We start from the raw sequence: 14,356 nt of genomic DNA, 5'->3' as shown, positions 1-14,356 counted from the left end.
CCAGGGATTTTAAGCCTCATGCTCGAGTTATTTGATTGGATTCATTTTTGTTCTTTTGTTCTACTGCTTATACCCAAGCCGTTTCTTTCTCTTTCTTTCTCTCTTGCATTGTTAATAGGGCTCTCTTCCTCTCTTTCCTCAATTATAATGTACATTTCATGAGCATGGGAAGTATTGTCTGTTTCATTTCCTATCGAAAATCCAGAATGAAGAGTTTTGTGTGGCACATAGTAGGAACGAAATACATTAATAAACTTGTTGAATAGATTAATGTAGCCATTTTTTGGGGGGGTCTAGAGCTGCAATGTCAAATGGTGAAAGCTTTGAATTTTTAGAAATACCTAATGTTGATAGATGACTGTATGGTTGGCCTCATTCCTGTCTGTATCAACACATTTTGTCATGTGACCTTACAGTTCCTCCCACTAATGGAGAGAAAATTATTTTCCCACCTTTTCACTTTAGGTTCAGCCACATGCTTTGTTTTGGTTAATAGAATGAGAAAGAAACAACATGGAATCACCTTTGAGCTTAGATCTCAAGAGGCTTTGTATGATTTCTTCTTTCTGTTTTGTGCCTTCACTATGAGCAGTAGATGGATTGGACAGCCTGATACTCCAAGGAAGATGAAAGGCACAGGGAACAGGCAAGGACTACTTGCTGACAGTGTGGAGCAGAGTGACCCCATGAGCCCAGCTCCACCAACTGATCTCCAGCCAATACACAGACATTTAAGCAACAATAAACACGTTCTTTTAAGCCACGGACTTTTGAGATATTTTGTTATGAAGTATTTTCACAGAAATTGTTAACTAATATACCTAATTTACTGCTGATAATGCATTTAAGAATGTATATAAAATATTCTGTGATATCATATAATTATGCCACTGTCTGCATATAGTGATATGCCATCTGAGTTAACACATTCTGACATAGGTAAAGCCATAAAAATTAAACATAGATATAGTTAGATATATTTGAGCAATGCCAATGCGTTTGGTACTACTAAATTAAATGTTGCTAGAGGGTGAAGTTGTGGGGAAAACAAACAAATTTGATCTGCCCTCACTTGAAATGATTTAATGTATTATGGTTATTATAATACAGTATCACTTGAATGCTTATTCATGCAGAAGATGAGTAGGATAAGGTGGTAGCATAAATGCCAGTATATAATGATTTCTTTTTACTTTACAAAATTAGATGATAAACATTGTGTACTCTTATAAAGTATGATGGAATTTTCCAATAATTTTCAAGAAAAAATATTTTAAAGATTTTCTAAAAATATATTTGATAAGAAAAGTATGCATAGATAAATTTCAGAGGCTCTTCTATTTCACCTGATAACTACTTGGAGTGAGCATCACTATTCTTGGGAGCAGAGAGAAACAGGTACTTCAAGAAAGGTATGATCAGCAAAAGACTGCAATTTCCAGATAATTTCTTCAGGTCTTGTAAGAAATGAGATCTGGAATCCTGCAATGGACAATGCCTTCCACATAGCCATGCCAACCAGTTAAGTGATAGAACATGATTCTGCAAAACAACAAACTTCTTTGTTGTGACTTATGTGAAACAAGTAAGATGACCACCACGTGTAGTACCTAGGAAGTTCTCAAGTGTATAGGCTGGTAAAAAAAAAATTTTTTTTTCAAGCTACATTGATCTTCTGGTTTTATTCTTTCTTAAAGTCATTTCAACCTTTTCTTAGCTAAAGTGGAGTTAGCTAGATTACTCATTACTGTTTATTAATGTAATATTTTGCATAAGAGTGCATGTGAAAACTTCTGCCAGCAGTGTCTAAGACTTACTGCATTTTTGTAGATGCAGATGTGAAATGTACTTGAGCTCTTTCATATTAGCCTACTTTGTCACCCTATCAAGCAAGTTCATTTAATTTAGCTTAGGGGTTGGGGCTCCAAATTAGGATTTAAACACTTATGTCCTCAAAGACATGGAATCTTTTACAAGGTCTTTTAAATAAATATGACTATGATTTATAATTCTTGATATGCATTTTACTACATATTACTATTATTCAAGTATATTTAATTACCCTTTTTATTTTATAAAATTCAATGAAAACCTTATGATCTATTGTGCCTGACAGGATCATTATTTGTTCCAGAACCTCTTGCCCACAAATTCAAATTTAATATAATTCTTATATAATATTCTTTTTCTTCCCCTCCTGCTCCCAGCCTCTTAAGCTTAATGATATGCCAAGTGATGTTTTTAGCACATTAGAAAAATAGAAGGCACAGTGGTATAAAGGAATGAGCACAGGCTCTGCATTTATACAGACTTGCCCTAGATTTGTTATGTGACTTTGGACCCATGTAATCCCTCTATACCTCAGTTTCTACATTTGGAAAATAGTGGAATATCAAATTACATAAACATTACCCAGCATTAACTGCTTGTATATAGTAAGTGCTCAGTTAATATTAGTTTACTGGTCATTGGCACTGGGATCCTAAGGAAGCCAACCCACGTTCTGAAAAAAATGATAAATAGATACTTTTGTCACTGTGAAACGAATATAAACTTTGGGGCCCCCTAAATCAGGAAGCTAAAGGGAAAAGTCAAGCTGAGAACTGCTTAGAGCAAACCTGCCTCCCATTCTATTCAAAGCCACCCCTCTGCTCACTGAGATAAGTGCATATCTGATTGCCTCATTTGGAGAGGCCAATCAGAAACTCGAAAGATGCAACCAAATTCTCCTAACTACCTATGACCTGGAAGCCCCCTCCCCACTTCGAGTTGTCTTGCCTTCACCTTGAGTTGTCCCATTTCTGGACTGAACCAAAGTACATCTTACACATTTTGATTGATGTCTCATGTCTCCCTAAAATGTGTAAAACCAAGCTGTACCCCTACCACCTTGGCCACATGTCGTCAGGACCTCCTGAGGCTGTGTCACAAGTGTGCATCCTTGACCTTGGCAAAATAAACTTTTTAAATTAACTGAGAACCGTCTCAGATTTGGGGGGCTCGCATCACTTAGGGTCAAATCATCCACCGATTCCCACTAAAATTTAGTGGAGAATCTAATTTACATCTGAGGTTCAAATGGCCTCTCAGTAATCTTCATAGGATTTTATGGTAGGTTACTAACCTACATTGTTACAAGGTAGAGACTTCGATGTTTTCCTTTAAGAACAGAGCCTGCTTAGCCTGAGTAACCTTTCACCCTCGAGGAAGTAAGAATGTGTACATCCTAGGGGCTAGCTGTCTCCAAAGAGAGCCAAAAAAAGGGTAGAACTATGTGCACTCATACTTCTTCTTTAACAATCTCTTTAGTTAAATAATTCATGATTTCTTCCTATAGAAAAAGTAAGTGAGGTGGTGTAGGGAATAGCAGAGGCTTTCTTCTCAATACTTCCTATTTTGCAGGATACAAAGGAATTTGGATACAAGAAGGAAATTGTTCCCTTCTATAATATACAACCCCAGGTATTAATATATTAATAAATGTACTAAAACGATAAACAGAGCTCATAGGCAGACATGATGAAGTGCTCTAATTCTTTGCTACCTACTGAAACGTTTGGCTATGACTCAAGCCTGGCACATAATAAAGAGGTGGTAGAAACCACTGTGTCATGCTGCCTTTTGCTTTCAAGCTGATACTTACTTTTCAAATTTTCCCTGATAATCATTGTCATCATGGTACTGTACCTTCAGTAATGTTGTAGGCATAGTCATGCTTAGTGTTCAGGGGCAAAGCAGACAGGACAGGTGTCTACAAATATTGAATGCTAGTATGTGGTGCAAGGTGAGGAGACTATGATTTCAGGGACACATAGCAAGGCCAGTCCAGCAGGCAGAGTGACATTCTGAAGGTATAGCAGTGGTGAGCCGTCCAGTACTGCCTCTCCAATGCACCGTCACAGCCTCCTGTACTTTCCTCATTTATTCATTCATTCACCTTGTATGTGCCAGACATTATTCTAGGTTTGGTGAATAGATCAGTGAACTACCTAAACAATAACAAAGTCTCTGCCCTTATGGTGTTACCTCTCTGTCTTACAACTCTCTCTGCCCTTATGGTGTTACCTGCCTGTCTTACAACTCTCCACTAGCTGTTAAGCTCATTTAGGGTAGAAATTGTGTTTCACTCATTGGTGAATCTCTACTGCTAGCACTGTGCCTAGGACTGCACTCAATAAATGTTAAATTAAAGTTGAACTCACTAACATTGATTAATGATATGTTCTGACACATGGACAAAGCAAGTAAAAGGGATTCAAGTGGTGTTCTGTTTACATGTGAACCATGATATCTATGGTTGTCTGTTGTATTTATTTGTTTCATGTTGTCAAAATGTGAATAACATTGAGATATCCAAGGAAGCAGGTAGGTAATTGACATTAAAAAAAGTCTGTCAAGGCTGGGCACGGTGGCTCACGCCTGTAATTCCAGCACTTTGGGAGGCCAAGGTGGGTGGATCATGACGTCAGGAGTTCGAGACTAGCCTGGCCAACATGGTGAAACCCTGTCTCTACTAAAAATACAAAAATTAGCCAGGCATGGTGGCACACGTCTGTAATCCCAGCCACTTGGGAGGCAGAGGTAGGAGAATTGCTTGAACCTGGGAGGTGGAGGTTGCAGTGAGCCGAGATGGTGCCACTGAACTCCAGCCTGGGCGACAGGGCAAGACTCTGTCTCAAAAAAAAAAAAAAAAATTCTGTCAATAGGAGTGAATGTATTTATAGAGGGCACAAATTGGGGGACATGTCCGTCTGCCCATAAATGGACACACACAGGTTTAAAATGGCTTAATAGAGGAGGAGCCTCTTGAATTAAATCTTGCAAGCTAAGAAAATATTTCTAAAATTAAACACAAAATAAAAGACAATCATTTTATATTAGCACTAGATGGCAGGGGAAGGCAGAGACCCACCACACTGCCTTCTCTAGATGGAGATCTCTGGGTAACTTAGAGAGGCACAGACTATATGTCTGTGTATTTGGGGTTCTTTGTGTATGTTGTTGATTTTTGTTTGGCTAGTCTTCAGAAAAAGGTGATCATAGTTTCTTTTGCTGATATATATCTGTTATCCCCTAATGGCATCCCTGAAGTTACAGTAATATCTATGTCAAAGAGAAGGCATTTGAGACAGAGGAGAAAATCAGCAGACCTTGCTAACCAGATCCCTTCCTTCCCCCACCCCTGAGAAGGGATGTTTCCTGGCAACGGAGAAAGTAGGCATCGTGCCACCATGGAGGTGCCTGGACTGTGTGTAACAAACAGTTTCATTAGATTACCCACAATTTCTCGAGAGGTAATTCCATTAGACAGTGTTTATCAGTCATCATATGCTCTGCTTGTCATGACTGCCCTGTTCAGTAGCAGTAACACCCCCAGAACAATACTCTGTGTGTGTGTGTGTGTGTGTGTGTGTGTGTGTGTAAAAACAAAACTGTCTGGGATGCCTTACAGAAGAGGTATCTTCTCTGTAGTAATGAACATAAAAAAGAAAGAGACTGAATAGGCAGCATTAACATGTAGGTACCCCACAAATAAACATATTATTGTGCTTTTAATTCAGGAATGAGATCTGCAGCAATAACCAGAAAGCACCTGAAAACATCAGATGTGGATTATTCAGGCTGTTTAGGTGACCTAAATTACGCACTATCTTGTAAGCCTTCTGAGGGAAACTTTTTTTTCTATACTATTTGATTATTTTCTCTGGAATGATTCATTTCCTGGTACACTGGAATATTTCTTTCTCCTGCTTTCCCTCTCTCCTTGGCTCACATCTATAGGTACAAGGCGCATGTTGAACAAACCTATCACATGCTCTCAGACTTGAGTGGACAATGTTTCTCTTTGTCTGTTTCTGGTCAAGATTTTGGAAGAGGTCTGTGCCCTCTAGTTCATACCTCCTATATATTATCTTTTAAAAATTTTCCTCTTTATATATGTAACTCTTTCTTCCTAATGTCACTCATCAATAGACTGTATATTTTTGTATGATTTAAATCTAATAACAATTTTTTCTTTTACATCTTTACTTAAATCATAGCTGCTTTATCACCTTTTTCTCTGTTTAGAGATATGAGTTCCTTAAAAATCATAATAATTAAAGATTCCTTTCTAGCAGTTAATTTTTAAGCATGTTAGGGTTTCAAGAGATGGGGGAATCTTGGTCACTTTTTGTTGTTGGTATTAAAAGCTTAGTGATATGAACCACCTTATCAAAACAATTTCCTATTACTAACATTCACTTATCCTCAAGTCTAGCTATTCTATTTTACTACCTATGATTCCCAGTCTCCTAGTTGCTTTTTACTGCTTCAACTTTTCCTTATGCTGGTCCTTCCTCCTGCAATGCCCTTCCCCTTTTCTCTACAAAATCCAAAACTTTTCATCGTTTAGAACATCTCAGATTTTCATCTGTCCAAAGCCTTGTTTGATCTATTCCTCTGAAAGCTCACAGAATTTAATCTGTACCTTATTGATAGGACTGATCAGTAATCTATTACCTACCATAAGCTACTTGAGGGTAGAACCAGTGCCAGATTTAACTTGGTATTTTTTCACAATGCTTAATGTTTAGTAGGTCCACAACAATCAATGCTACTTTTGTATGATTATTTCATCAACCTATCCCCTTTAAAAATATCTCACGAATTCTGCAGTCCTTGAGTGTTCTCTGTATATTACGCTATAAACATCATATTCCTGGTTCATCATGTTGGTAAAACAGTGTATTTTTTTAATATCCCCATTTAAACTGACTAGGGCCTGCCCTCAGTTTCCTAAATTTCTATTAAAAAGGGAAACTCGCTTATGCTATTCCTTTCTTCCTACAATTTGCCCCTCCTCTTACCCATTATCTGCCTGCTTTTGTTCATTCTCCAATGCCTCCAGGAAGTTTTTTGGAAAACTTTTATTTCAGGTTCAAGGTTACATGTGAAGGTTAGTTACATAGGTAAACTCATTTCATGGGGGTTTGTTGCACAGATTATTTAATCACGCAAGAATTAATCCCAGTACCTAATAGTTATCTTTTTTGCTCCTCTCCCTCCTCCCATCTCCAGGCCCTCCCACAAACCCCAATGTGTTGCTCTCTACTACGTGTCCTTGTGTTCTCCTCATTTAGCTCCCACATATATCTAAGAACATGTGGTATTTGGTTTTCTGTTTCTGAGTTAGTTTGCTGAGGATAATAGCCTCCAGCTCCATCCATGTTCCCACAAAAGGCATGATCTCATTCTTTTTTATGGATACTGAAATTATATTTTGCCCAGAATTTATAGTTGTTATTGGCAGGAGGTTTGGTTTGTTAGGATCTATTCAGCTATTTCCAGAAGCTGAAAACCATCACATTATTTTTTAAAGCAATCACTATTTCATTGTTCCTTATATTAGGTGTAACTACTTTGAGACAAACAATATTTATGCAATTAAGTAAGTCCTGATACTTTATAAAATCTATATTGCTCTTTTATGGCCAGCTGCCTTTAATATTAATACACACATAATGGGTTGTTAATTTCAATTGAGATTTTCCAGATTTTTGACTTTTTTTTAGTGTCTATAGAAAATGTCCTAAATGCCTTTGGCTCAATTCTTCTGTAATGTACAACAGATAAAATTAATAAATTCTGTAATATAATCTTTCAGTATTTTCTCTGTCATTTTTGGCCTAAATTGTCCTTTGCCAATAGACCGAGCACCCAAATTTATTTCATCTTTTGTTCTAACATACCTTCTACTTTTCTAATGTAAGCATTTAAGTCTACAAATTTCTAAGTAATATATTATTTACATTTCATAAATTTCAATATCATGTCTTCATTTTTGTCTAATTCTTGTACATTTACAATTTATTTATAATTTCTTCTTTAATTCATAAGCTACTTAAAAGTGTGATTTTGAATTCCAACATAGGATTTAAGAATTTTAAAATTAACTTTTAAGATATTTGTGATGTATGAGCAGACAGTTTGCATGATGCAAATTCTTTGATACTTGCTTTATGCCACAATTTTTATAAATATTCAGGTGCACTGAGAAATACATGTATTTTTTAATCATGTAAATAAGAACTTATGTCCAATAATTCAAACTTATTGTGTTTTTCAAATATTCAGTATCTTCACTACTATTTTTTGGTTGTTTATTCAATTGAGAGAGTTGTATTGGAACTTTCCATTTTAATGATGGATTTGTCCATTCTTCCTTCATCAAAATTTATTTGCATAATTTGAGAATTATTTATTATATGAATTGGGTTAATGTTATTATATCTTCCTAGAGAATTGAACCATCTACTTTTATGTAGTAATTTGTTCAGCTCATAAAAGCATTTTAAAAATCTTTTTTGTCTGTTAATATTATATTATTGTGCTTTTTGTTTAGAGTTGTCTGGTGTCTTTTTCCATGTTTACATTTTCCACTATTTTTGTCCTTATGTTCTTGGTACTTCTCTTAAACAGCATAAAGTGTTTTTTTAATTTAAATTCTGCAGTCTGGTTCTTTTATATGACATCTGTAGTTCATTTGTATTTATTATGAGTATTCACTTATTTTAATTTATTCCCAGCATCTTTCTTTTTATTTTCTGGCCTTTGTTTTTTACCATTGATTGAGTTTTGTTGTCATTATTGTTTATTTGTTTGTTTTTCTGTCCTTTTTTTCTCCATTCTACTAGTGTAGAAATTATATAGCCTATTACTACTTTTTCGTGGTTAACCTTAAAATGTTTTTGTGCATGCTTTACCTAACAAACTCAGGAATTAGTACTTTAGCTCCTCCCCCAAGTAATCCAAGGGCCTTAAAACACTTTATTACTATCCCGATATATATGTTGTGTTTGAGATTTATATACAAGCTTATAAATTATTTGCTTATCATGCTTTCTTAGATCTTAGAAGTTCCTCCTCGGATAATTTCCTTTTCTGGTAAAATACATATGCTAGATATCCTTTAACATAAGAATGTTGCATAAAAATACTTAAAAAAAATCACGCGCTGGATTTATTTGTCCCTTATTCTTAAAATTATGATTTTCTGGGTGCAAAAGTAGGACTTGATAGCTATTTTCCCTCAGCAATTTGAATGTATTATTTTGTTATTTTTACTTTCTATTGTTGGTATTAAGAAGCATGGTATCAGCCTAATTGTCTTTCCTTTCTTGGTAAACTGTCTTTTATTTCTCACTCTTTTTATATCTTCTCTATGTTTTGATTTTCTGCAGTTTCAGTACAATTTTTTTTTTTTTTTTTTTTTTTTTGAGACAGTCTCACTCTGCCGCCCAGGCTGGAGTGCAGTGGCGCGACCTGGGCTCACTGCAAGCTCCACCTCCTGGGTTCACGCCATTCTCCTGCCTCAGCCTCCCGAGTAGCTGGGACTACAGGCGCCTGCCACCACGCCTGGCTAATTTTTTGTATTTTTAGTAGAGACAGGGTTTCACCGTGTCAGCCAGAATGGTCTCGATCTCCTGACCTCATGATCCGCCCGCCTCGGCCTCCCAAAGTGCTGGGATTACAGGCGTGAGCCACCGCGCCCGGCCAGTACAATGTTTTTAGATGTGGATTTCCCTTTATTTATTCATCATAGTAAGTGGGGTTCATGTATCATTAATTCATGCCCTTTGTCAGTTCTAGAAAGCCATAAGCCATTAAAGCCACACATTGTGTCTTTATTTTCTCTATTCTTTCCTTCTAGACCTGCAGTTAGCTTCATGTTAGACCTTTTCATTCTGTCTTCCGTATGTCTTAATCTCTCTTTATTAGCTTCCACACCCTGTCTATTTTGCATTTTTCAGTTCAATTGCTTCTAACTATCTCTTCAGCTGTAGATAATGTGCTTTTCAACCCCAACCATTACACTTTAAAAAAATAATGATTATATACTGTTGATATGGTTTGGATCTGTGTTCCTACCCAAATCTCATGTTGAATTGTAATCCCCAGTGTTGGAAGTGGGGCCTGGTGGGAGATGACTGGTTCATAGAGGTGGTGTTCTCATGAATGGGTTAGCACCATCCCCTAGGTGCTGTTCTTGTGATAGTGAGTTATCCTGAGATCTGGTTGTTTAAAAGTGTGTAGCACCTCTCCCCTCCCTTCCTTGCTCCTGCCCACTCCATGTGAGACGTCTTGCTATCGCTTCACCTTCTGCCATGATTGTTAATTTTCTGAGGCCTCCCCAGGAGCCAAGCAGAAGCCACTATGCTTCCTATATAGCCTGCAGAACCAGGAGCTGAATTAAACCTGTTTTCTTTATAAATTGCCTAGTCTCAGTTATTTCTTTATAGCAATAAGAGAACAGACTAACACAATTTTTCTAGCTATTAATTTTTAAATCTACCTAATTATGTGGGATAATCCCTATTGCATACTCATCATTTTTATTCCACTGTTTATTTTTTAAAATATATCATACATACTTATTAAACATTATATACATCTCTAAGATCTACATTTGATGATCACTGTGTTATAAGCTATTACCCTTCTATAATGTTTTCATATGTACTTGCTATTCTTTGATTTTGAGTCCAGTCTTAGTTGATTTTAATCTGTGCTAAACAATAGGAGCTAAAATTAATTATTGCTTCATTTAGAGATTTAATGTTTGCTTCATTTAACAACAACAGGGTTCTTCTGTCTTTGAACTCCTTTGATCCTTTCCATTGATTTTCCCAATGACTCAGATTCAGCTCCAACAACTTGGTGCTATCTCAAAGATTAGTCTTTCAATAACTGGCAGTTGCACTGATGACCACTTTGCATTATGCATATATTTAACACTTATGACTGTTACTTTAACTAATATTTTTGATACTGTTTTTGCTTGGGAATTTCCTTTATCTTCTGCAAACCTGTAATGTATAAAAATTATAGTTAGTGGAAGACTTGTTATTTTGTAGTGGGAGAGCCCTTCAGAATATTTAGTCCACCACACTGACCTAGCCTCTTACTCTTTTTTCATATTTTTTATTTCTTATGTTATTTTTTACATATAGAATATACACTTTATTGTCTAAAATTGATATTTTCAAGTTACAATTTTTTCTGTTCTGATTTTGTTGTCTTTTGTTTTTGGTGGCTCACCCTCATAGTATCTTATTTCTTGCCAGTTAGATGATTTTAGACTATAGTAATATTTCTTAAAACACTTTATTCCTAATAATTCTTTGAGATCTGTGAAGGAAGTATGTTCCTCAAAGATTTGTGTTTGCTTATTTCAGGCACCTGAAGACACTACAAATATGAGCTCACTTATAATTAAATTCTTAGCTTAAGATTTTTCACATTATCCATATTGTGATATCAGCCTATAAAGACCAGTTTGAGGTCTCAAATTATCAAGAGAAATTTTTATCCCCAGCCACTCAGTGCAAAAGTTCAAGGGAATCAGTTTTCCTTTTAAGACCTGAGGGTAATCTCTAGTTTTCCTTTCCCTGGAAACCCTAGTTTACATGAGAATCCCTGATTTAATGATGTGGCCTTCTATTACATTATCGATTGACTCCAAGCCTTGTCTTCCAATGTCTGTGTCCATGAAAAACAAAGTTCATGGACGAAGCTCAGATTCTGTGGCTCAGCTTAGCTGATTTCACTTTGCTTTTGGTTATTTCTGAATTTTCCTACTTGCTAGTTCACTGATACATGACAAATTTTAAAATGTATTTCTCCAGCATTTTTAGTTCTTTACAGAGGGAGTGTCCATTAGGGTATCCAGTTGCCAGACTTCCAGAAACAGAAGTCGATCTATTCATTCAGAAAATTAGATATTTTTCCTAAATAGATTGAGCCAATGTATTTAGTTTAATTTTCCTACTTGGTTGGCCAAGCAATTAAAAAGTATCCAATCCATTTTCAACTGACAATAGATAGGGCAAATGCTAAATAAATAAATAATTATATGGACTCAGTTTTGATTATCTTAAAACAATGTAGAGCTATCATTACATGTGACAAGATTTGGAGTCTGCTTTGGAAAGCTTATTTCATAAATAAAAATGACATTGTGTAAGAGGCAAGCTTAAAGTGTCAAGTCATTAAAATATGAGGACATAGGGAGAAGGCTATGTAACTTTTTCAGAGCTTTTTGTACAATTGAACTTGGTGTTTAACAATCATACGGCAGTTTAGGACATTGTTCTTTGCTGAAGTTGTGGGAAGGATGAATTGTGTACACATAGATATAGCGTATGTGTGTGCATATGTGTGTTCATTATGTATATCTAGTGTGTAGCATTTTATTCTTCTTAAAGATCAATTTGTTGGGGTTCTATTATGTGAAGTTTTGGCACTATGAAGGGTGAATTCATAGTGGTACTGCTCATGAGATACTGACACATTTTTTAGGAAATATAAGATATATGCTCTTCCCCAAGTTCCCACCTTTACACCTGCAGTATCCTTACCCATGTGCTCAACCTTCTCGTTTTCCCATAGATGAAGTCTATCCTCCATCCAGAGGCTGACACTTCTGCCAACTGTCTACTCACACTCTCTTTCTAAGAACATTTCCCTATAAGTTCTCTGTTGTTTCTCCTGCATCATCAGTTTTTCTTCTTTAACTGGTTCGTTCTAATTAGTTGACATAAATGCTGTTATTTTTGTCCCCATTTTTCTCTATAGCCTCATTTTTTAGATCCCTATTAGCTAGTCTCACTTTTCAGATCCCTATTCACAGGAATACTTCTTAAAAGAGTTCTCTAAGCTTTCTGTCTGCAATTTTCCTCCTCTCACTCTCTCTGAAGTTCATTTCATTGAAATTTCTGCACCCATCATTTCAACAAAATTACCCTCTTAAGGTAAAAGATCATCTCCATGTTGTAGAATCAATGATTGGTTTTCAGTCTTCTTACTTAAGTAGTCTTAAGCAATTGAACAGTAATTCATTCCCTCCATCTTGAAGCATTTTCTCCACTTTGCTTCTAGTGCAACACACTGTCCATTTCTTCTGTAGCATCAACTGCTTTTGCTGGTTCCTTTGCTGGTCTCTCTTTGGAATGTCCCAAGTTTCAGCCCTTCCTTCCTTCATACATCCTTAGGGATCTCACTGAATATCATATATTTAAATATCATCCAGATGCTGCTGACTCCCAAATTTAAAGCTACCATCTTGTCTTCTCATCTCAACCCCAGACTGCTTTATCTAACTGCTGCCACAAATTCTCCACTGGATGTTTACTTGTCATAGTTAGCTTGCCATGCCTCATACTACTCTTGCTTGTTAAACCCCTTCCAACCAAGTCTTCTCAAACTGAGTAAATTATAATTCCATTCTTAAAATAGTGACCTTGTTTTTCTAGTTGTTTGAGGGAACAAACAAAGCCAACTTGGAGTCATTAAACTTCTCTCGTTTCCTCACAAGACACATCTACCATATCACAAAATCATGTTTTAAAATCTGTCTAGTTTTTACCATCTCTTGTACTACCACCCAGATCCAAGCTACCATCCATTTCTCACCTGCATTGTTGCAATAATCTTTTACATGGTCTTCCTACCTGTACCTAAAATCCATTCTCTCAACACAGAGCCAAGATGATTTGTCTAAACATAAGTCAGATCATGGCACTTATGTGCTCTGAACCCTCCCAATGGCTTGCCATTTCACTCAGAGAAAAATAAAAATGAAGTCCTCACAGCAGTCTATAAGGCTTTGCATGATTTTTCTTCCATTACCTCCCTAACTTCATCCCCTCTCTCCTCCATGTGCATCTTTTCTAGCCTTACTGGCTTCTTTGCTTCGTAGAGCACACAGAATCCTCCTTCAACTCCTAGTCTCTTTACTTGCTGCTTTATCTTTCTAGGACATAGTTCCACAGATTTGCCGTTATTAACTCCCTTGCCTTTAGGTCTTTGTTCAAAGTGTTCTTTCTTAATGAGGTATTCTTTAGTTGTCCTATTTAAAACAGTGACCCATACTCTCTTTCTCTCTTCCTGAACTCATTTATCTCCTTAGAATTATATTTTCTATGATTTACTAATTTATTTTGTATATTGGCCATCTCTTGTCACCAAAATATAGGCTTTGTGAGAGCACGAATTATTTATTTATTTATTAATTATTATTATACTTTAGGTTTTAGGGTACATGTGCGCAATATGCAGGTTAGTTACGTATGTATACATGTGCCATGCTGGTGTGCTGTACCCACTAACTCGTCATCTAGCATTAGGTATATCTCGCAATGCTATCCCTCCCCCCTCCCCTCACCCCACAACAGTCCCCAGAGTGTGATGTTCCCCTTCCTGTGTCCATGTGTTCTCATTGTTCAATTCCCACCTATGAGTGACAATATGCGGTGGTTGGTTTTTTGTTCTTGTGATAGTTTACTGAGAATGATGATTTCCAATTTCATCCATGTCC

Source organism: Pongo abelii, chromosome 1 (genome assembly GCF_028885655.2).
Source record: "Pongo abelii isolate AG06213 chromosome 1, NHGRI_mPonAbe1-v2.0_pri, whole genome shotgun sequence".
NCBI lineage: Eukaryota > Metazoa > Chordata > Mammalia > Primates > Hominidae > Pongo > Pongo abelii.
Note: the sequence above shows the minus strand (reverse complement) of the source record.